This window comes from Fukomys damarensis, unplaced genomic scaffold (genome assembly GCF_012274545.1).
Source record: "Fukomys damarensis isolate Sample0158 unplaced genomic scaffold, DMR_v1.0_HiC HiC_scaffold_37, whole genome shotgun sequence".
Classification (NCBI taxonomy): Eukaryota; Metazoa; Chordata; class Mammalia; order Rodentia; family Bathyergidae; genus Fukomys; species Fukomys damarensis.
In genome coordinates this window covers 53700767-53725923 of record NW_022900949.1, presented here as the reverse complement: position 1 = coordinate 53725923, position 25157 = coordinate 53700767, and the positions used below count along the sequence as shown (strand labels likewise).

At 39.9% G+C, this 25157-nt stretch overlaps 1 long non-coding RNA gene across 6 annotated transcripts in view; it reads left to right on the top strand.

The window, feature by feature from the left end:
• Window positions 1-25157, top strand: part of LOC104851054 — a 236978-nt gene that overhangs the window by 47198 nt on the left and 164623 nt on the right. For 5 of the 6 annotated variants that reach the window (XR_004515488.1, XR_004515489.1, XR_004515490.1 and 2 more), the window contains exon 3: window positions 2478-2624. This is a non-coding gene — a long non-coding RNA (uncharacterized LOC104851054). Of the gene's footprint in view, window positions 1-2459; window positions 2625-25157 lie in introns of all 6 variants that reach the window. The other variant, XR_004515487.1, reaches the window with a different exon arrangement.

Here is a 25157-nt window from a genome sequence, read left to right as displayed (position 1 = left end):
ATAAATATAATACACTATATTAACAAAGTCAAGGACTAGAACCACATGATCCTCTCAATACATGCAGAAAAAGCATTTGACAAAATTCAACACCCATTCATGATAAAAACCCTGCAAAACATTGGAATAGATGGTCTATATCTCAACTTAATAAAGGCTATCTATGAAAAACCAACAGCTAACATCATATTAAATGGCCAAAAACTGAAAACCTTCAGACTAAAATCAGGAACAAGACAAGGATGCCCACTATCACCAGTCCTCTTTTATATAGTTCTGGAAACATTAGCCTTAGCAATTAGACAGGAGAAAGAAATTAAAGCAATAACGATAGGAAAGGAAGAAGTTCAACTGTCATTATTTGCTGACTATATGACACTCTACATTGAAGACCCCAAAAAAGTCTACCAAAAGACTTCTAGACTTAATTGACACTTTCAGCAGAGTAGCTGGATACAAGATCAACACCCAAAAATCAATAGCCTTCTTGTACAGAAATAACAGACTCACTGAGAGAGAAATTAGGGAAACAATTCCTTTCACAAAAGCATCCAAAAATATGAAGTATCTAGGAATCAATCTAATGAAAGAAACCAAAGGCCTCTACACTGAAAACTGCAGCACTCTGAAAAAAGAGATCAAAGAGGATATAACAAAATGGAAAGATATCCCCTGCTCTTGGGTAGGAAGAATCAACATAGTGAAATTGGCCATACTACCAAAACTGCTATACAGATTCAATGCAATGCCAATACAAATTCCAACAGTATATTTCACAGAACTAGAAAAAAGAATCCAAAAATTCATTTGGAACCATAAGAGACCTAGAATAGTAAAAGCGATCCTAGGCAACAGAGACATGGCAGCAGGTATAACAATCCCCAATTTGAAACTATACTACAAAGCCACTGTGATAAAAACAGCATGGTACTGGTAAAGAAACAGACTTGAGGATCAGTGGAATGGATTAGAAGACACAAAATCAACTCCAGATGTACTCAGCTACCTCAAATTTGACAAAGGAGCTGACCATCCCCACTGGAGGAAAGATGGCCTCTTTAATAAATGGTGTTGGAAAAACTGGATCTCAACCTGCCAAGGATTAAAACTAGACCCTTATCTTTTACCATGCACTAAATTAAAATCCAAGTGGATTAAAGATCTCAATATTAAAACAGAAACACTAAACTAGCTGGAAGATAAGTTAGGCAGAACTCTTGAAGACATTGGCGTAGGAAAAGACTTGATGAACAAATCCTCTGTAGCATGGGAACTAGCAGAAAGAATCAACAACTGGGATCTCATCTTATTAAAAAGCTTTCACACTGCAAAAGAAACCATCAACAGAACTAAGAGACAACCTACAATGTGAGAAAAAATTTTTACCAACTGCTCCTCAGACAAAGGACTATTATCTAGAATATATAAAGGACTCAAAACAATCAGCCCCCCAAATACAAAGACCTGATTCAAAAATGGGCATCTGAAATGAGCAGACATTTCTCAGTCAAAGAAGTAAAAGTAGCAAGTAAATATATGAAAAAATGTTCCACATCACTGGTCATTTGAGAGATGCAGATAAAAACAACACTGAGATTCCACCTCACCCCACAAAGAATGGCTGCTATCAAGAAATCAACAAATAACAAATGTTGGCGGGGTTGTGGGGAGAAAGGAACCCTTGTCTATTGTTTGTGGGAGTGCAGACTGATGCAACTATTATGGAAATCAATATGGAGCTACCTCAAAGAACTGGGACTACAGGTTTCATTTGACCCAGCCATCCCTCTTCTGGGTATCTTTCCAAAAGAATTAAAAGAATCATACCAGAGTGTTATATTCACACCCATGTTTATAGCAGCACAGTTTGTAATAGCTAAAACTTGGAAACAGCCCATTTGTCCATCAGTTGGAGATTGGATAAAGAAGATGTGGCTTTTCTATAAAATGGAGTACTACTCGGCCATAAAGAATGAGAAATTAGATTCATTCATAGGAAAATGGATAAATTTTGAGGATATACTCCTAAGTGAAATAAATAAGTCACATAAGTGTAAATATCGAATAGTTTCTCTGGTGTGAATAAAGTGTAATAGTACATAAGATCCTAATGAGATAACTGACATTGTGAAATGTGAAGAAATGGGCTAAAGGTGTAGGGAAAGTGTGAAGGGTAGGGGAAAGGGAATAAGGGAAAAGAAAAAAATATGAGAAAATGAAAAAATGGAAATAAAGTGTAAATGGGTAGGGGAGGAGAGGGTGAAGGGAGGGCCGGGACAAGGGGAAAACATGAGAACCAAGATCACCTGTCATGTAAAGAAACAAGATCTGAATGATGAATGTAACTGTACTATACACCTAAAATGTACCAGTAAACTCAATAGAAGAAAAAAAAAAGATGTGCTTATTGGGTATTGAGTCCCAGTCACAAGAAAGTGCCTCAAATATTTTTTTCTTAGGTCAACTTTTCTTCACAGGGAGAAGCTTTTAACCTTGATTTGATTTGCTACCTTGGGAATAAGAGGATCCAAGAAGAGGTGGAACCAGCAGCCTGGGGCCCAGTTTCTTCTGTGTGACAGGAAGTGAATTACTTTATCGAGCTTTGGACCCTCTCTATGTAAAAGGTAAACTCAGTGGGTTCTGTTTTGTTAGTCTAACAGCCTGGTTGTCTGACATGGTATCTCCAGTTGCTCATTATGTTTGATGATGGTGTGAATGAGTGGGGATGATAATGTCTCCTTTGCAGGGATGTTGTGAGATTTGGATGAAATGTATATTGAGTGCCTAATTCAAAGGTGAGAGTACTGGAGATGCTCAACCAAGGGCAGATATTCTTATAAAAAATGATGGTCTGATTCATGTGCCCTGAAGCTTTCCAAACTTTCTAGGCCGAGAAAGAGTATAAACTGATATTTTTGGGTCCTGGTGGTGTACCAGGCTTAAATTGCCACTCTACTCATTTCCACTCTACCCAGGGGGCATAGGGACTGCTAAGTACCATACTATCTGACATGCTAGGCACTTGCCACATGAATCTGTGTCAACTTCAACTAATTAAAATGAGTAGTATTTAAGAATCCAGTTAGTTAGTTACAGTAACCACCCCTCAAAGGGGCAGGAGCTACAAGTGGCTAGTGTACCAGACCATATGGATCTAGGACATTTCTGCCATCCCTGGAAGATCCCATAGATAGCTGGCCTTGAGTCTGTGGTGGCAGAAACTATGGTGGTGTGTGAGAAGCAGGACCATCAGTGAGGAGGCTGAAATACAACTGTGACAGGATAGGCTCCAGAACTCAGAAGAGGGACAGGAAAAATGCCTTCTCAGGGGGCATTTGGAAGAGAGAATGGGCAGGATTCTGTGATGGAGTGAGGCAGGCAGATAGTACAGAGGCTCTGGATCTGGGTAGGGTTGAAACCCTGGCTCCACAGCGAACTAGGCAGGATGACCAGCCATTTAGCCTCTCCAGGCCATTTCTTATCTGCAAAATGGGAGCAATAGTATCTACTTTATAGGATTATTGATAAATATCAAGTGCTTAGGAACAGGAACCAATTACAGGTTAGGCACAGTAGATGCTAGTTGTATTGTTATTGAGATTTTAACTTGAGTGTTTGGTGAAGGGGTCTTGACTGACTAATAAGAGCATCTCATTCTACTTTTCCCTTTGGAACCCTCTCTTCTTCCCCCAGAAACTCCAGAGTCCTTTCTTCTGGGCTGTGGATCTCTATGTGCCTACTTGGCAACGTCCTAAACATTAGACTCGTGCCTCATCAATGGAAAATCTTACCTGTCTTGTGGCCTACTACCAAATCTGTAAGATGACTTAAAATATGAAATCAAGGCTTAGGTGGAAGAGATCAGAATGGTTATATATTTTCCATCTTCCCCACTCTAAGATTTAAATGCTCCACAATAAGATTGTAATAACTTCTAAATTGGAAAGTCTTCTGCCGGTTACTTCCCATGACTTGTCATATGAAGCATATCTTGTCCTCTCCCAGGGGAGGAAATTGGATGCAGAGTCTCCTGTTACCACATTAGAGGATAAGATGTGGAGGATTTCTTCAGCTCGTCAGTCCTCTGTCTTTTTTGCTGCTTCCAGCCTGTTTTCCTGGAATTATTAGCTAGTCAGGCATCAGCATTCTTCATAGACTATGTGAAAAGGAGGGTGGTAGGGAAACCTTTGCCCCTGATGCAGCCAGACTGAGGGTAGAGGCTGTGGGACAGAGAGAGGGGATGGCCTAGTTCTTTAGGTGAATAAGCAAGTGAAGAGAGCAGCGAGTGGTCTGGGCCAGGGGTGTAGTTGTGCAGCTGTGTGCATTCCCTGAATTCTTGGACCTTAGGGAGGAAGCAAAGCTTTCCAGCACAGGCAATGGGGGATGGAGAGGTGGAGGAGGTGGGGAAGGTGGAGAAGGTCACAAGTCATGTGCAAGGCTGGTTTTCCACCTGACCTAACCTCAATACCTGTTGAATTTCTACCACATAGAGCAGATTTTTTACACATAATGTAGTTTATTTGAATCAATACCCATGGGTTGCGGTTGTATCACACTTGATTTTAATACGAAAGGGCAGAGAAGCGAGATTTCCTCGTAATCAGCAGTAGAGGTGGCATTTGAACCCATGGCGCTCCCATGATGATTTCTGTAGTTTTTGAATGAAACTTTAATAACATTTCTATAGTAAGTGCTCTTCTTGTTTGATCTTTTGTAACTTCAGGGAAGTTCCCTGTGCTTGTTACTCTATTTTTTTCTTTTTTAAAGCAGTTCTCTTTGAACATTGTTGTTAAACTGGCTGTAAGAAGTCTTGCCAGCAGGTGGCAACACAAAACCAGTAACAGGGCACAGATCCCTTTTGAGAGAATGTGATTTGCTGCCCCTCATCCTGGGCATTTTGGGTGTCTGGCTTCATCTTGTGATTTCGGGGCTACTGGGTCTTCCACCTCTGCTATCTAGGGGTTTACCTTGTTTTGCAAAGCTCCTCAGACCCAGTCTTCATGGCTTACTTCCTGCTTACTTTTCTCAGAGTGTAATGCCCCTCTCTCTCTCTCTCTCTCTCTCTGTCTCTCTCTCTGTCTCTCTCTCTCTCTCTTTCTCCCATGTTCCTTCATGGGTCCAGGCCTTTGTTCCTATGAGCCTGTCCTCTGCCTGGAGAAGCCCTTCTGGCCTCCCCCATCTGGTTAACTTCTTGTTATCCTTGGAAACTCAGCACAAGGTCACTTTCAAGGAGCCCACTTTGTTCCCCAGGCTGGGCGGGGCCCCTTCTTCCAAGTCTGCCCGTCACAGCACTAGTGGCCTGGGGCCTACTCTTTTTTGCTTTTCTACCCTCTGCTACAGTCCCCTTGGGGGTGTGAACTGTGTCCTACCCGTCTCAGTCTTTCTGGTGTCAGACCTGGAGATTCCTAGTGCCAGTCCCGTGTAGAAAACATTGCTGGCGAACTTGCGTTCACAGAGAGCACCAGCGACCTGTCCTCGGGAATTCTATTCTGAAGCTTTTGTGAAGCCCCAAAGTGCAGAATCTTATGTTGACTTGGGCAGTTATCATCCAGGGGAGGATGGCTGTTCAAGCTCTACCCGGCAGTGTTGTGTTTTCTGTTTGAGTCCATTTCTTGCCTCATTTCCACAGACTCTTTGCATCTCCTTAAATACCTCCAAGGAAGGATGCATTTCCTCAAGATGTAAAAAAGAGTAATTTAAATAAGTGGAAGGAAAAATGCATTTTAATTGCATTATTATACTAATTTATGTCTCCTGTCCACCTTTAAAAAGTTCTTTTTCACAGTGTGGAAGCACATTAGGGCTGAGAATTGAGAGTAATTGTTTCAGACGGCTGCTGAGAGACAATGGGTTTTGTTTTTACAGCTCTCTAAGCAGGCGGGTAAACAGGTCTGTTTTATCCTCTCTGCGATGCCAGGCTCAGTTTCACAAACTCAGGGACCACAGATACAGTATTCTCAGATGTGCCTGGCACATAGTAGTTGTTCAGAAAGGATTTGCGGATTTGCTCAGTGGATACATGAATGAATGATGGAGAAGTAGGGCTGGGTGCAAGACTGAGGATGAAAGGTGGTTGGATCTTGTCCAAAGTGAAGCTTGTGAGGTTGGGTTGTGGAAAGGGGAGAAATGAACGAACTTCAGTGGGCTTCTCTGTGCTGTCAGGGGCAGGGCAGCTACTGGACACATGATGATCTTTACAACCAGCCTATGAGGTGAGCTCAGGATACAAATGAGCCAGTTGAGGCTCACAGGTTTTTCATAAATTGCACAAGTCCTCAGTGTCTGAGAGGGGGTACCATTAAGGTACAGACAGGGTATATCTGATTCCAAAATTCAGGTTTGCTACTTCTCCAGACTCAGGATATTTAAATGATAGGTACTGTATATTGAAGAGCTACTGTCTTAGTGCTTTTGGGCTGCTGTAAGCCATACCACAGAGTGGATGGCTTATAAACAACAGACATTTATTTCTTACAGTTTTAAGATTGAGGTGCCAGCAAATTCAATGTCTGATGTGGACCTGTTTCCTGCTTCAGAGAGATGATACCTACTGTGAAAGGGGTCAGGGGTGTCTTGGGGGCCTCTTTTATAAGGGCATTGATCTCGTTCATAAACACTCTGCTTCCAAAGGCCCCACTTCTAGCTAGTATTATGAGCTTGAGGATTAGCATTGTCGTGACTGAATTTTGGGGGTCACAAACCTCAAACCATAGCGCACACATCATCCTCATCACTTCCTGTTCTTTGGGGGCAGGAAAATGCCTCCTAGGACACCTGTGAGGGACAAAGGGTCCTTTCTCAGAAAACTCAGCCTACCTTACAAACAGTAACCTCCGTGGCTGTGAATCTGAATGACATTCAAATACCAGTCTGTGGAAACTATTTCCCAGGGTTGGAGTTACCGGTGTTCACACAGACACAGTTGCAAGTGTAGGTGGTGGAGAGAGAAAGCCATCTGGGTGGGCTCCTGTGCCCTGGTGCTGCCCCTTCTCAGCATGTTAACATCTGAGGTTGGGGATGGGGTGTGGCTTCCAAACAACTTTTCAGGATCCCCTGGCCTTACCCAAGAGCACATGCTGCCTGGCTTCAAACTCTACTCCACTGGTCATGTCACCTAGAGAGAGTTACTTAGCAATTCTAAACTCAGGAAAATTCCCATTTTCATCTGTAAAATGGGAGAATTAGTTATGCCTGCCCCATATGATAGGGGTCTGAAAAATAATAATGCATATACTTTACTTGAAGTCTGTATAAATTAAATGCTCAGTTTTTCCTGTCTGAAATCTATTACAATTTATTCAAAGTGAATAATTTAATACATGAATTTAGATTATTGCCTTCTGTGACTGCAGAAGGGAGGACTTATTTCCTGTTGTATAGGAAATCTTGCCAGTTGTGGAGAGAGAGAGGTCGTGTGGAGAGGTTTGACAGATACCCTCTATTATGGCTTGTGTCTAGATGTCCCCTCCAAAGCCTCTTGTGGTCATAGGTGAGGCTTTTTCAGAGGTGGCTGAATCTAGAGTGTGTGAGGCTGGAATTGATTCATGGTGCAGTGCTAGGCTCAAGGGCACTAGGATTAAGGGTGTGATTGCTAGCCACCCTAAGTAGTCTAGATAAGATCTAAAGAAAAGAATGAGCTGTGGTCATTCCTTGCTTGCTTGCTTTTTTCTGTCTTCTACTTGCCATGAACTTTTCCACTGCATCCCCCCTGTACCAAATCAACCTGCATTGGAGCCAGCCAATTATGGACTAAAACCTCTACACACTGTCAGCTAAATCAACCTTTCCTCCTTTAGTTTTGGGTGTTGGGTATTTTGTTTCAGCAATGAGAGAAAAGTAACTAAGACAGAATTTGGTACCAGAGAGGTGGAGTCGTTGCTGTGACTGTGCATGACCATGGGGTTTAGGAGACTTTGGAGCCAGCTTATGGGAAGGAGGAAGAATTAAGAGCCTGGGAATATTTCAGAGATTCAGTCTAAAAAGGTAAAGCTAGAATAACTTAGGTAGTACTTGGTGGGAGATTCTGACCAGAGCTCAGAAGACTAGAATTTCAATAGAAATCCTGCATATAAAGACCAGGCTCAGGAGGTTTCTACTGGAAAAAACTGCATTGGTTGTTGGACTCTAGATGATGTGTGTTATGAAAGTCTGTCTGCATTTTGCTCATCTTCAGAGACTTTGCCTGAGACTAAGAAGAAGGGGAATGGACTAATTAATTTTGCAGAAGAAATTTCAAGGCACTGTAATGTTGAGGCTGTGGCATGGCTGCCGTTGGAGCTTTTAGCCAGTCTATGTTGAGAATCAAGAGCATAGAGGCCAGCAGAATGATTTAAAATGTTGTGAGTTTGGCCAGAAAGGAAGCTCTAGTAAAGCTGTGGACTGCAAAGTTTGAGCAGAAGAGATCTTGATTGCAGAGAAGGAATAGGAGAATAGAAAAGTTGACCTGTGGACATCATAAGAACAAACAGGATTCTGGGCTTTGCAGCCTCAAAATTGCAAAAGTTACTCTGAGAAGAGAGCCCCAGAGCACCACGTTCCAGGATGGTGATGGCCTAGGGAAGTTGTTCCTCAAGATTTGGTTCGTAGACACTGGACCCCTACAGCTATAAGAGAAAGAAGCTTGGCTACTTCTTCAGCTGGCAGCAGACCTTGACATCATCCAGGTGGTGCTGGTTTTAGGCACATGGAGAATGCAAGACTTGTGGGGCCAGGAAGGCTTCCACCCAGATTTCAGAAGAAGGCCTGGGAGGCCAGGCAGTGTGCCCCTGAGAGGGCAGGTATGAAGATGTGAATATGAAACTAATGGTGTAGTGGAGACCCCAGAAGTTTGGAGAAGCCAGGAATGTGAGTCACCTGAAAAAACCTGCAGGGAGAGAACAGAACTGGCCCAAGAAAGAAGCCACAAGAGCTATAACCACCTGCAGTGCCACCCAAGCCCTTTGAAGTTCACCTCTTGCCACAGATTGCCTTTGATGCTGCACATGGAACTGTGGGATTTAATGTTTGCCCAGCTGGATTTTGGAGTTGTTACGGTTTCATTCCTTTGTATCCCCCTGTTTGCAACTTTTGGAATGGAGATACCTATCTTATGCCATTGAATGTTGGAAGTGTTCAACTTTCTTTTCATTTGTATGAGGATTGCAGCTAAGAATTTTCCTTAAACCTCAGAGGGGACTTTGGATTTAGACTAGGACTTTGGCAACTCTTTGAGATTGTCTAAATCCCTTTTTGCATAAAGGGATATGCATTAGTTTTTGAGGAGCCAGAAGTGGAATGTTATGGCTTGTGTTCAGATGGTCCCCCAAATTCTCATGCAGTCATGGGTGAGGCTTTTTCAGAGGTGGCTGGATCTAGAATGTGTGAGGCTGGAATTGATTCATGGTGCAGCACTAGGCTCAAGGGCACTAGGATGAAGGGTGTGAGTGCTACCCATTACTAGGTTGTCTGGATAAGATACAAGGGATAGAAAGAGCTGTAGTCATCCTTTGCTTGCTTCCTTTTGCTGTCTTCTGCTTGCCATGAACGGTTTCTCCCCTGAGATCCCCCTCTGCCAAGCTACTCTGCCGTGGAGCCAGCCAATTATGGACTGAAGCCTCTACAAACCATCAGCTAAATAGACCTTTCCTCTTTAACTTTGAGTGTCAGGTATTTTATTTCAGCCTGGCAGCCTGTCTGCTTCTCCCACCTTCACACAAAGTTGGCCCAAATACTTAAGAGAGCTCCTCTCCACCCATAACCTCTGCCCAATCCCACAAGATGGTGGAGGGATTTGTTTGGTTACTTTCTCATCTCTGGGACAAAAAACTGTACATCCACAATTTAAAGGAGGAGAGGCTTATTTTGGCTTACATGCTAAATGTTTCAGGCCTTGCATGGTTGGCAGAATGTTGGAAGGGCCTGGGTGGAGGCCTGGGTGGAGGAAAGCTGCTCAGTTCATGGTAGCCACAAAGCTGAGAGGGAAGGGAGGATCTGGGGTAGGAGATACACCATACAAAATTGCCGCCATGGACCTGTCTCTTCCAACCAGATCTCCCATCCCAACATCCAGTCTTGAAGTTGCTTGAGCTAAAGCTGGATTAACTAATTCAAATCTAGCCTGCTTCAATGATATAATGGTAACAAGGTGGAAATTACTATTATTAATTTTGTCCTGGGGATAGGATCTAGAAATTTTGCACATGCTAGGCAAGTGCTCTACTACTGAGTTATACCAGCAGCCTGGAAGGAAATATTTTAAAATAAGTATTTTTGAACTCTGCAATGTCTTTAGATCTAGAAAACAGGAGAAGTTTTAATTTTATTAAAGTCTATTATAAGCTTTTTCAGAAGGGATCACAAATTATAATCACCATCTAATCATTGAAGACTACTGGGATTATGTTTTGGAAAACCCAGAAACACAGGAAAAGAATTCTAAACAGTTCATTTTGAGTTGAATTTCAACATCTCAATGTATAATTAGTCATAAATACAATTAATGAGCCGTAAATATTTTCTACTCTTATCCAGTTTTATGACATGTCATGATTTCCTTAGACCAATATCATACTCATGCATCTATACAAATAAAGGGCTGTTATTAAGATGATTAAAGAAAACCTTTATAATATATCAAAGAAAATCTTATACCAAAATGTAGGACAAAGGATGTTTATGTCCGGTCTTAACTGGGGGTTTTGCTTCTATTAATCAGTTAACAAAAAGATGTTTGCTTAATTCAAGAACTTGAGCATTCACTCTGGGAAAAGTGGCTTATGCCTATAGTTCTGTCACCATACAGGTCCTCAAAAAAGAGATGGAGAACTTTGACTCACCCACCCATGGGAAAGGTTTTAGGTTTGCTGACTTTCATCACAGAGAATCCCATGACACATCAGTCAGAAGCATAAAGGGGTTTATAGGGCAGAACCATAAAAGCACATACTCAAAGCAATGGAGTGCTGGCTCTCAAGAGAGAGAGGGGCATTATGGTTTGGAGCTGGGAATATCATTTATATTCTTGGGGGGTGAATATCTGTGGAATTTGTTTGGTTTGCAGAAAAAGTAATGACCTACCTACAGGTGAAAGATAATGGCTCACTCCCGTTCAACATAGTCCTCAAAACATTAGCCAGAGAAATCAGGCAGGTGAAAGAAAAGAAAGGGATACTGTTCCGACTTGTATCAAAGTCCCAGTGTTCATAGATGGAGTTGTTTGGAGGTGGCTGGATCTAGCGTGTGTGAATATGAATTATGGATGTGTATGATAACTACATTAGTCCACTGATTGTTTTTGCATAGTTCCAGGTGTGGATAATGGAAGATCCACCCTGAGAGTTGGCGGAATCAACCAATAGGCTTGTAGCCTGGATGAAACACAAAGGGAAAGGATAGCTTGCTGCTTGTTGCTTTCTGTCTGCTCTGCCATTTCCTCTGGGATGCTCCTCAGCCATGCCACGCTGCCTTGGAGCCAGCCAACTATGGACTGTAACCCCTACAAACTATGAACTAAAATAAACCTTTCCTCTAACTTTTGAGTTTCAGGTATTTTTCCCAGCAATGAGAAAAGTAACTAAGACAAATTACACCTGATCTTAGGCAAAAGGTTGAGAAGCGATTACTAAGACAAATTTGTATAGGAAAGGACAAGGTCAAAATGTAATTATTTACAGATGATGTGGTCCTTTACTTACATGACCCAAAAGTCGCCACCAAAAGACTCCTAGAATTGATAACCAGATTCAGCAGTGTAGCAGGATACAAAATAAGCATACAAAAATCAATAGGATTCCTATACACTAATAATGAACTCACTGAAAAAGCAATGAGGAAAACAATACCATTCACAATAACATAAAAATTATATAATTATTAGGTACTAACCTAAGGAAGTGAAAGACTTCTATAATGAAAATTGCATTGCTCTGAAAAAGGAAATTAAAAAGGACATCAGAAAATGAAAAGATATTCCCTGTTCCTGAATAGGCAGAACTAACATAATAAAAATGACTATCTCTAAAACTGATGCAATACAATCCCAATAAAAATACCAACATCATTTCTCTTAGAGCTGGAGAAAATAATTCTAAAATTTATATGATATCAGAAGAGACCCAGAATAGCAAAGAAATCCTAGGTAACAAAAGCAGAGCAGGTTGCATCACAATTCCTGATTTGAAGTTATACTATAAAGCTACAGAGGTTAAAACAGCATGTTACTGACATAAAAACAGGCATGTGAATCAATAGAATGGTATAGAAGAAGCAGAAACAACCCCAAGCAATATAGCTATTTGATCTTGACAAAAGGGCCAAAAACATACACTGGAGAAAAGATAGACTCTTTAATACATGGTTCTGGGAAAATTGAATATCCAAATGCAGACAATTGAGTCTAGACCTATGTGTCTCACCAGGCAATAAACTAAAGTCATACAAATCAAAGATCTAAATGTTAAAACAGAAATATTTAATCTGCTGGAAGATAAAATAGGCACAGATCTTGAAGACATAAGTGTGAGCAAGGACTTTCTGAACAGAACCCCAATGGCACAAGAAATAGTGCCAAAAATCAACAAATGGGGGGCATATCAAATAAAAGAGCTTCTTCACAGCAAAGGAAACAGCCAACAGAGTGAAGAGACAGCCTACAGAATGGGAAAAAATTTGCCAGATATTCCATGGATATAAGACTAAGATCAAAGATATATAAAGAACTAAAAACCAAACCAAACAAAACTAGACTACCCAAATAAAAGATCCAATCAAAAAATGGACAACTGAAATGAATAGACAGGATTCAGAAGTACAAATGGCCATGAAATATGTGAAAAAATGCTCATCACTGACCATCAGAGAAATTAACCACACACAATTGACCACACAAATTAAAACTACACTAAGACACCACCTTACCTCAGAAAGAATGGTTATCATCACAGAAAACATCCAGTAATAACAAATGCTGGTGAAGATGTAGGTACAAAGGAACTCTTCTGGATTGTTGGTAGGAATGTCAAATAGTACAACTGCTATGAAAAGCAGTGTGGAGAATCTTCAAAAGACTAAAAGTAGAAATTCCATTTGACTCAACTATACCCCTTCTAAGTATCTTCTCAAAAGAGTTAAAAATCATCATATTAAAGGGATACATGCATACCCATGTTTATAGCAGCACAATTTATAATAGCTAGCTCTTGAAAACAGCATATATGTCCATCAACAGATAAATGGATAAGGAAAATGTGGTATTTATACCTAATGGAGTACTATGTTGCCATAAAGAAAGATAAACTTGAAGCATTTATAGGTAAATGGATCCAACTTGAGAACAATGTTAAGTGAAATAAGTCAGACACATAAGCTCAAATGTCACATGGTTTCTCTTACATGAAAAACGCAATGTATATATGTACATACATAGACACACAAACAGCAAAATGGAAAAAAGATAAATAAGAAGTAGGGGGAGGTTCAAATGATTCCACAAATTACATAATCTTTGGTTTAAAAATATTTTAATATATATTCTAATTAGTTTCATTTATTTTACTAGTTTATTGAAAAGAGTTTTGTGTCATTATCTGTTTCTTTTTTTGCAAGAATCATGTTGCTTTATGTCTTATATTCTGAGTGACTTCTTTGAAGGTAATGATGTCCAGTGTATTAACTATCATTATTCTCTTCCTATTTTGTTATGAAATTTTCTTTTATTTTTTTCATACAATAAAAAAGTAAAAAAAAAGAACACCAAAAGATAGTGGCTAATTTCACACTTGGAATGAAGGCCCATTTTTTAGGAGAAAAGCACAGGCCCAGTCTATTTTATTTCCCTTTACCTTATCAACTAAACTAGTTTATGTACTTAAAGTATCTTTAAGGGATTTTGGGTGTGATGGGCCTGGAAAAAAGAAGCATAAACAAACCTAGGGAATACAGACACAGATACGTTTGGGTCCTGAAATTGAAATTTTCTTAAAATTATAATTTTTAAATTATGATTTGTTGTTCTCCTTTCTGCCTATCTTTATTTCATCTATCCTACCTTAGATCCAGCTTATTCAGGAAACTGAGGCAGGAGACTCCCAAGTTTGGGATTTAGCCTTGGCAATTTATTGAGACCTTGTCTCAAAATGAAAAATAAAAGGTTCTTTGGGGATGTAGCTCAGTGGTAGTGCATTTGCCTGGCACGCATAGCTGCCCTAGGTTCAATCTCCAGGACTGCAAAAACAGCTGGGTGTTCAATTTCCTTACTATGTTATGGATAGCATCTTAATTTTAAAACTGCTTCTTGGTGCTAGGAGATGGTTCCACAGCTTCCTCTTAGTTGGATGTGATCTTGTTAGTGGGGGATGTAAATTCTCGTCTTTTGGGTCTCCCTTGTTCTAGCTCCCCCCGAGCAGGACGGAGCAAACTCTCAACTACCAGCGTGCCACCTCCCTCTCTTCGAAATCTGGGCAAAGGCATCAGGTCAGGATATCAAAGATTCTGGCTGGGCTGGAGTCTCAGATGTTTTGAAGACAGTGCTTTCTGTGTGGTTGATTCCCATGTGCCAGTGTCCCTGGGTGTAGTAGGTTTCTTTGTTACCTTCATCCTGAGGTGGGGAGGGAGTTACGAATTATGACTCAGCCTGTTTTTCTGGGACCTGACCTCTACCTCCTACACTTTATCCTGCCAGCTCTTTCTGAGGTACGCTTCCCATTTATATTTGGTTTTGTTTCTCCACGTCTTGAAAATTGATATGGATACTCTTCTATTATACTCCTGTGTCTGCTTATTGTCTCTGATGTCTCTTGGTCACTGGAGAATGGGTGTTGTAGGGATTTTTCCATGTTCCTGAGTCCTGAACAAAGAATTGGGTGAGATATACAGAAAAAGGCAGCAAAGTGTACATTAATTGAAAGTGGAAAGAGGTACGCTCTACAGGGTGAGAAGAGACTAGTAAAAAAGTTCACAGGAGCCTTAAGAATAAGGGAGAGGGATCTCTTACACCCCAATTCCTGAATTGGCTTCCCCCATTGAGACAGTTGTCCTATCAAAAACTCACTGGGTGTCTTCCCAAATTTAAACTGCCCTATCAAAAGCCTCACTTGGCTTCCTATAAGGTGTAAATGAAGGATTGAAAATAGCACTGTTTTGATTGATCCATAGTGCTTAGGGAGCTGTGGAATCATTTTGAGTCCTGGGTTTTGTGCATGTCCTTTGTGTTTTGAATGATCTTTGACATATTTTGCCTAATTTACCCCATCCCTAATCTCCTACCTCTACTTTATTATTATATATGTAATTATCAGTATCTGGCTTGGAAAGGGACAGGTTTCCCCAATGAATAATATTAATTAATCATTATGTATTTTATGTATTGTAGAATGTTCTGTCCACTCTCTACATGCATGTATATGTGCACACAGAGTTTAACCCTAAAATATAAAACATTTTAAATATATGGGGAAAATATAATAAGCATAATTACTTTTTGTATTTTCTTTCTTTGATTTCTAAAACTTTTTAAAAAAATTTTATTGAGTTTATTGGTACATTTTAGGGATACAGTACAGTTACATTCATTGTTGGGATCATGTACCTCTACATGGCAAGTCTTGATTCTCATTTTTTCCCCTTTCCTCTGCCCTCCCTTCACCCCCTCCTCCCCTCCCCATCTACAAACACTTTATTTTCATCTTTTCATTCTCTCACATTTTTTTCTTTTCCCTTTTTGTTCTTCCCTACGCATCACACCTTCCCTACACCTTTAGCTCCTTTCTTCAAATTTCTAAATGTCAGTAATCTTATTAGAATCTTATGCATTGTTGCAGAATATTCACACCAGGGAAACTATTTGGTATTTACATATGTGTGACTTATTTATTTCACTTAGGAGTATATATTCAATATGTATCCATTTTCCTATGAATGAATCTGTTCTCTCGCTCTTTATGGCTGAGTAATATTCCATTTTATAGAAAAACCACAACTTCTTTATCCAGTTTCCAACGGATGGGCAAATAGGCTGTTTCCAAGATTTAGCTGTCACAAACTGTGCCGCTATAAACATGGGTGCACATACTTCTCTGTGATATGATTCTTTTAGTTCTCTTGGAAAGATACCCAGCAGAGGGATGGCTGGGTCATATGGAACCTCCTGTCCAAGCTCTTTGAGGTATCTCCATATTGATTTCCATAGTGGTTGCACTAGTCTGCACTCCCACCAACAATGGAGGAGGGTTCCTTTCTCCCCACAACCCCGCCAACATTTGTTATTGTGTGATTTCTTGATAGCAGCCATTCTTTGTGGGGTGAGGTGGAATCTCAGTGTTGTTTTCATCTGCATCTCTCGAATGACCAGTGATGTGGAACATTTTTTCATATATTTTCTTGCTGCTTTTACTTCTTTGTCTGAGAAATGTCTGTTCATTTCGGATGCCCATTTTTGAATCGGGTCTTTATATTTGGGGGGACTGATTGTTTTGAGTTCTTTATATATCCTTGATAATAGTCCTTTGTCTGAGGTACAGCTGGTAAAAATTTTTTCCCACATTGTAGATTGTCTCTTAGTTCTGCTAATGGTTTCTTTTGAAGTACAGAAGCTTTTTAGTAAGATGAGATCCCAGTTGTTGATTCTATCTGCTAGTTCCCGTGCTACTGAGGATTTGTTCATAAAGTCTTTTCCTATACCAGTGTCTTCCAGAGTTCTGCCTAACTTACCTTCCAGCAAGTTTAATGTTTCTGTTTTAATATAAAAATTTTTTTTTTGAAACAGGGTCTCACTATGTAGCTGAGACTGATCTGGAACTCACTATGTATCCCAGGCTGGTCTCAAACTCACAGCAATCCTCCTGCCTCGGCCTCCCAATGCTGGGATTACAGGCATGTGTCATCATGCCTGGCGATTTCTAAAAAAAATTTTTTTAGTAGTTTCTCAAAAATTTTTAAGTTAGGTCTGAATTGGTAGACTAATTCCTTATTTGAAATAACCTCACTGTGAAATGAGTCTAGTTGAGTATAGAATCAGGTTGACAATTTGTACTCTCTCAACACTTTGAAGATGTTTTTCTATAATCTTCTGACCATTCTTGATGCTATTGAGAAATCTGTACCAGTGTAACTATTATTATTTTGTAGGAAAATTGTCCTTGATCTTTAGTTACCTATAACATCTTTTCCATGTCTTAGATGCTCTATAGTTTTACTGTGTGCTGTGGTTTGGATCCTCACTCATCCCCAAAGGCCTAGGACTAAAGCTGTGGTCCTTGGCTGGTGGTGCTATTGGGTGGTGGAACCTTTAAGAGATGGGGCCCTGGTGCAAGGAAGTTAGGCCATTGGGTGTGTGTCTTTGTATATATATCAGGACCCTGGCCCTATCCTCTCTTACTTTCTTGGCTTTTTGGCTGTCATGACGTGAGAACATATGTCACATGCTGTTGCTATGATGGTATTATGCCCCAAAAGCAATGGGGTTAGGTCACTGTGAACTGAAACCTCTGAAATATAAATCAGAGCAAACCTTTTTTTCTTTAAAAGTTGCTTAGCTGAAGCATTTGTTACAGTAACAGGAAGCTGACTAACAATGTGTTTACTAGGTTGAGATTTTTTTTTTTTTTTTAGATTTATTGTCATATGCTTCTTCAGACTGGGAAGCCATGTTTTCATTAATTCTGGAAAGCTCTCAGCCATTGTTTCTTCAAATGTTATCTGTGTTGTTCACTCTGTTTTCTCTCTGGAAATGCAGTTAGATATAAGGAGACATTAACATTTTATCCTTAGCTCTCATTAAAGTTTTTTAGTATTTCCACATTGTCATATCCCTTTCTTCAGAGTCTGGAATTTCCTCAAGTCCATCTTCTAGTTCATCACTTTTCTGCTTTGTCTAGTAACATTTTGCTAAACTTCTCTCAAGTTTTTAAAATATTCTTTTAGTGGCTAATTTTAAACAGTAAATCTTATTGAGTTATAGTTTACTTTTCTCACAGTTTACCTCTAAAAGTGTACATTTAATGATATTTGTATAAAGAACTGAATGTTAAATTTCCAAGAATTCCAGTTCTTTATTTTGAAAAAAATCATTGATCTTTTCCTCCATGTTGCCTTGTTCTTCTCTTATAGTCTTGGTTCCCTTATTTTGGGTTATTATTTTAAATACACTTATTTATAATCTTTATAAAATACAGTGCAGGTGGAAGTTGTGTCCTTCTATAATGTAAGTTTTCACTTGTCTCTTCCAGGGGCCCAGGAAGATCAACTTGTAAAAGTTTTTGTGTTAATTCATCATCTTGAAGTTTTCTGGGCCATGCTGATAACGTAAATTTTTTAATTGTTTTTAGCACTGATATTTGAACTGAGGGCCTTGTAAATGCTCAGCACATGGTTGAACAGTGATCTGCACCCCTTGACCATGAGAACATAAATTTTAACTCTAGAGCTGTGTGAGATAAGGGGCTGTGATTATAAATTTTCAGGGAGTGTTCTTTCCCCACCCACATCTCTGACAGAGGCAGATAAGTGTTGTCTTTTTCTCTTTGTACTTATAGATGTTTTCTACTCTACACTATCACTAAATGTACAGTTCTTTGATGGTCTTGTGTCGTGTGGAAGTCTGGATTTTACCTCTCTGCTTTGGTTAGGTTGGTGGTCTCATCTTGCAGCGTTCCCCAGCAATCATGAAAACCTAAACCTTGTGTTTGTGTCTGTCCGTCAGAAGATATACACAGGGTGCTAATAGCAGCTTTATTCAGAATAGTTCTAAGATGGAAACCACCCAAGTGCCTGTCAACACAGGGAATGATAAATAAATAGCAGTCTATATTTTATAATATAGTACTACATGATATTTGACAATGAGAAAGCTGCTAATATGTACAATGACATGGATAAATGCCACAAACATACTAATGAATAAAAGTAGCCAAACCAAACCCCTCTCCCAAATACCCACTACATGATTACATTCCTATGGAGCTCTAGAACAGGCAAAACTAATCAAGGCATTGGTTGATGAATCAGGATAGTGGTTACTCCTGAGAAGAAACAGTGACTGAAGATAGTGACTGCATAAGGGAGCCTTTTGCAGTTCTAGAAATATTTTATATCCTGATCTGAGCAGAAGTCACATGGGGTGTGTGTATATAAATTCTTTAAACTCTATACTTAGAAATTGTGTATTGTGCTGTGTGCTAATTATAGTACAGTAAAAATTAAACAGATGAAAAACTAAGACTTTCCCAGAGCAGTTATATGGTGGCTAATATTTGCCTATCTGGTTTTTATATCCTCTATGTTTCTGGGCCTTAGAGAATTTCCATTTTGTGTGTGTGTGTGTGTGTGTGTGTGTGTGTGTGTGTGTGTGTGTGTGCATTCGGCTAAAGATGTGAAAGAATAATTGTGATTTCCCCAGTATTCTTTGAGTATGGCCATCAGGAAATTTCTGTATTGCAGACCTGAATGTCCCTGGTCTCCTGACTTAAATCACTTTTACATGCATGTAGCAGGTGCTGAAATGAACACAATATACTTTCTTTTCTTTTTATTTGATTTTGAATATTGTATTCATTTACAAGGTACAGTGTAGTAGTTGACTACATATATACTAAGTGTAATGACTAAAGCAGGCTAATGAGTATTTCTTTTCCCAAAGACATTCATTACTTGGGAACTTTCAGTCTCTTCTAAGTTTTTAGAAAATACTGTATGTGATAAGTGGTTGTGAACAAGTAACCTTACTACACTGTAGAACACTAGAATTTAGTCTTCCCATTGAACTATATTGTAACATCTGTTACCTGACCTCAATCTATTTTCCATCTCCTCTACCTTTTCTGGGTTGTAGTGACTACCATTATATTCTGCTCACCATCTATGAGTGCCAACATGAAATATTTGTCTTTCCTTGTTTGAGTTATTTCTCTTAATATAAGTCTCTCTAGTTTAATCCACGTTGCTGCAAATAATAGGATTTTGATCTTTTTATTTATTTATTTTTCTGGTACCAGGAATTGAATTCAGGACCTCAAGCCACTGAATTAGATCCCTGGCCTGGATTTTGTTCTTTTTAAAAATTGTTGTCCTTGATCTTATTTCCTCTCTTTTCTAATTTAACTCTTAACATATTAAGGATTTTATTCCTTTTTATGGCCAAATAGTATCCTATTGAGAACACAATATAATTTTAGCACAGCTGTTTTTCTAAGCATTTACAAAAATTCTCTTTGAGGTAGATTTCTGTTCAGATAGAGCTCTTGGAGCAGGTGCTTTTTAGTTATACAAATGTATGCTTCCAATGACCTAGAGAATCGGCATAATATGGCATTATATGGCCTGGTGGAGGTGATCTCTAACAATATTTTTTTTATTCTGAGCTAGTTTTAGAGAAAAAGTGTACATATTTTCATAAAGGTTGAGGAGTCTCCTGTGGGCAACACATGGATATTCTGTTGGTCCCCAAATAGAGATTCAGGTATACTAGGCTTTCTCTGATGGACTGGGATGATCTAGTCTGAAGTTTTCCAGTAAGAAGAGAGGCACCCTCTGGGAAGTGTGGCCTGTGTTTCGGGCTCAAAATTGGAGTCTAAAATGCCATGGAAGAACCATTTCTGATACGGGATGATTGAAGTGAGAAGTCCTTTTCAATGACCTTGACCCCTTCCCCTACAGTTGTACTTGTGGAACTGTGCATGTGAGTGTAACCTGAACCACTGCAACGTGAGAACTATGCATGAGAACCCACGACCTGAACAGGGACCTGGAACAATCATAACTTCACCTCTATGTAGATAAGGGGTCAACTCATTGTATGGGACCATTTGTTAACAACAGCCCTGCAAGGGAGCACATTCAGTGACAGATGAAAATTGGGTCATCTGTGTGGATAGGACAGACTTTCTAAGTGTTATTCCATCTGGTCCTCAGAAGTGGGCCTGATGCCTTCACACCGAATAGGCTCCAGTGCTGTGGTAGATTCAGGAGCTCGGTTAACCAAAACATTCACAGCTTCTTCCCACCACTGCTTTTGCCACGACAAAGGATAAAAAATGAATTTACTCAACTTCTCAACCTTCCTTGCAGATGGGGGTAGTCATGTAATCTGGCTCTGGACAAAAAATGGAGGCAGAATTCTCATTGCAAATTAAGACAAGAATCTCTTTGCTCTCCTGTTTCTTGGCTGGAGGCAAAGCAGCCTCTCTGTGATCACAGGAATGAACCACAGATGAAAGATGGTGAGCCTGGACCCTGGATCCTCGAGAGCATCCTTGAGTGGCATTCTAACCCTGTTCTGCCTAGCTCTGACTGTCTCATAAAGAAAAGTAAATACACTCCCATTTGTATATGAGTCACTCTAAGTTGGATTTTCTGTTGTTTACGGCAGTACTTGTTCTTTAGTGGTATAGGGGAGAAGCCTCAAGGTGGTATATACTGTACTGCTTAATAACAAGGGCTTGCAGCTACTCAAGTGATTAATTGGAAGCAATGAAAGAAATACACTCATGTTGGTAACCTCAGCTGGTGATGTGGATCATGCAGTTTTAGGCATTATCTCACTGATTCCCAAAATAGCACTATGATAGACAAAAGCAGGTGTGACCCACACTTGATACCCTTGGAGAATAAATCTAGAGATATTCAATGAAGGATATTCTAATTATAAAAGTAGTGCATGCCCACTCTACAAACAGTGGAAAACATAGAAATGTATAAAGAAGAAATTGCTTGAAATGTTCTATGTGGGATATTTTTGAGGCATTTGTCCTGGCCTTTTTCCTCACATTTATAGAGATGAATTTTACAAAATTTGAATCCTGTTCTGTGTGGTATCTGATGGTTTGTTTTATTTTAAGTGACTTTCCAAAGGTCACGCAGATTGCCTCTGGGGACATCAGGGTAAAGGCTGGAAAACTTCGGTGTGCAGAAGTAACAATAACTTTTTTGATTTAGTAGGTAGTAGATGGTTATGGCCTTATTAGCTTTCATTTTCCAGAGAGTGAGAAGAGAGGATTCAGGGAACACCAAGGAAGGCCCTTTAGGGACCATAGTAAGCAAAATACTGCTCTCTTTTTAGCCCTCACTTCGAATTTTCTCTGTGCCTGGTGGGACGTGCTGTTCTCTACACAAAGATTGTCTCATCCAAGGTCTCCTGATGGGCTTTAGAGGGGTGCTGAGCAGAGTGGTGCTGCTTGTGCTGCTTCATGCCCCCTGGAGTCCTGGGGGCCTAGAGGGCTTGGAAAAGTAGGAGAGAACAGGAAGAAGAGGATGGTCATAGAGTAAAGGAGGGAGGAGAAAAGGAGTAACAGTCATGGGAAAGATAGCTCTGCAGACCCCTGAGGGATGGGGTTCTCCCATCTCCACCCCGCACACTAGCCTTCGTGTGAAACCTAAACAGATGCAGTTTCATGTTCAAATTAACACTTCAAGTCCAGAAGGCCAGACACTCAGAGATGGAGCTGAATAATGTGGCTGGGCTCCAGAACTCGGAAACCAGCACCCTGGACACTGCCCTGTTTATCACTCTCTCTGAAAAGGGGGTATCAAGAGCTGGGATATTTGGCAGTCAGTCTTAGACCCTTTGCTTTGCTGGGGTGTCAAACTATTTTGTTCCTCAAAACATACTGCAAAGCTTTCTTTTTTCAAAATAACAACTGGCTTTATTTTTAATTCTAGCATCTGAAAACACTTCATTTCATAAAAATAGGGTAATTACCCTGATGAGCAGAAAAGTTTATTTTAATGGAAATAGAAAGGCTGAAGAAAATAGAACAGAAGGACAGAAAATGCAGATTAGTCATTTCGAAGTTACTTTCATTGTAAGCAGGGACAGGGAGATGGAACAATAAGAAAATAACTAATATGTTAACATCAGGCTATGGATTAAGGCATTATCATGCCAAAGGAAACTGCCTGTTTGGGAAGTTTGGCTGTTTCATTTCTAATTATAGTTTTTCAGAACTGATAAACAGGTTAATTTCAACCTGTGATGTGGAAGTTTAGTGGAAGTGATTCCAGTTGGACATTTAGTCTAGTCTGCTGCAGCCCAGTGCAGGAGCTTAATTTAAAACAATGATCTCTGAAAGCTTTACTAACAATCCCCCTTTTGGTCTGACTGCCACATAACTGTACATACCCCACGTGAGTGATTTGGGTAAAATTAAAGGCTTCACATCTTGCGTCTAACTTGCCCAGTGAAAGGGAAGACCAGCTGCGGGCGGTGAGGGTGATGAGATGAATTCATTTGGAATTCGAATTTGGTTCAAGAAAGTGAGCTCCCTGGGACTTTTCTGAAACTTTGAAAATAGCATTGAGTTTCCTACAGAGTAGCAGTGGCTGTTAAATATCAGTGGATTGAGGACGTAAGCCAATATTTATTTCAGTATACAAAATGAGAGCAGACCCACCATCACAAGTAAGAATTAAATGTACAGTGTTCCATAAAATGTGCAATTAATGATCGTTTTCTGCCTTCCTGACCCATCTCCTTTCTCATATTCAGGGACTTTAAATTCTTCTTTAGATTTGTTTCTGCATATAAGTAGTGCTTTTGAAAAAGAAATTTCGAATGAGTACTAGCTTTTTATTTACTTTTGCCTGAATAATTTCTGCAGTTTAACTTCTCAGACATCACTGTCTATATCTACACTATGGGGGCATTAATGTCCTTCAGGGTGTGGATTTCAGAGGTGAGAAATGACATGCAAAGCAGCTTAGTGCTCAGCGTACGCCTTGGTGCCCCCCAAATAGTGACGCCATCCTTCACATGCATCTCTTTCTCTTTTTCTCAGTTTTACTAAAAACTCCTCTACAGTAGAAGCCATGTTTAATAATATGTTATCTTTCTAAGGTCTGTAGTATTTGTACAGTTATTTTAAAGCCTATATTCTCATTTGATCCTCACATGGAAGCAGGTAGAGTGGTCTGATTTTTCTTCCTTTAGGGAGGAGCTGACTGAGGTATGCTTAGCCCAGGACCTGGCCTGTGTTGGATACTTCGTTTGCTGAGTAGATCTTGAATGAGTTCCGTATGTATGGCCACTTAGTGCCTCAAATCCATCATTTTTATTTTCTTTCTGACATTTGAAAAGGAATATTTGTAGTATTAGAAGGGCGGATGTATAAAGGACTTTGGGCAATACCTAGTTCAGTGATAGTTAATGTTTTAGAGACTAAGTGCCTGAACTGCAAACCAAAACCCATTATTTTTTGCAAAATGCCAACACTGCCCCTGTGTGCACTGTTATCCTATGCTTGACTGCTGGGGTGATGCTTGGGTAACTTGGCTTGCATGCTGACAGAGAGGGCTCTGTGTGCCTGCTGTGGAACGTGTGCTGTAGATTCACCACCACTGACCTAGTCTCATAGAAAGTACTTTTTTTTTTTTCCAGCTTTAAGTACTTTTTAAATCCCAAGAGCTCTGTTCCAATGAAAATTTACTTTGGGCAGCCAATTTATACGGCATATTTAAATTTAAAAACGAACTTCCTTCGGTGGCCTGTCTTGCAAGGGCAAGGACCGAGTTCAATCCCTGGTACCAAAAAAAAAAAGAACTTGTTTATAACTATCTCCATTTTTTATAAAGTTCCTTGACCCTCATTCTCCTCCCAGGTACGGTTCTACTTCTCTACCTCACAGAATTGACCAGGTATACACATAATTGGTGTGTCTATTTCCCACTTCCCCTGCCCCTTCCCCAACATCCTCCTTCTGCTCTAGATGTCATACCTACCCTCCATCAAAACTGCTTTTGCAAAGTTCCTGATGTCCTTTGTGCTGTCAAATTTAGGGGTGCTCTTCTATATACACTGATTCTCAGGGGGCTTTGATGCAATTATTTCCTCCCTGAAACTCTTTATTCTTTGCTCTCTATGGGAGCATTCTCTCCTAGTTTCCTGTCTCTCTCTCTCTCTCTCTCTCTCTCTCTGACCATCTTCTCCAGTCTCTTTTGTCTCCCTACCTTTTGTGTTAGATTTCCCCAGGATTCAGTCTAGGTCTTATTCTCATTTCGCTCCATAATTATTCCCTATTATCTGTATTTTGATATCTTCTAAATTTCTATCTTCAGACCATATGTCAGACTTAAATATCCACATGCCTACTAAACATCTCTTATTGTAGCCAACTCTCAATCGGTTATTCATAATGGATGTCGCTATGCCCCCCATATTCAAACTCTAATTTTCCTTCTCTCAGTAAATGACCTCA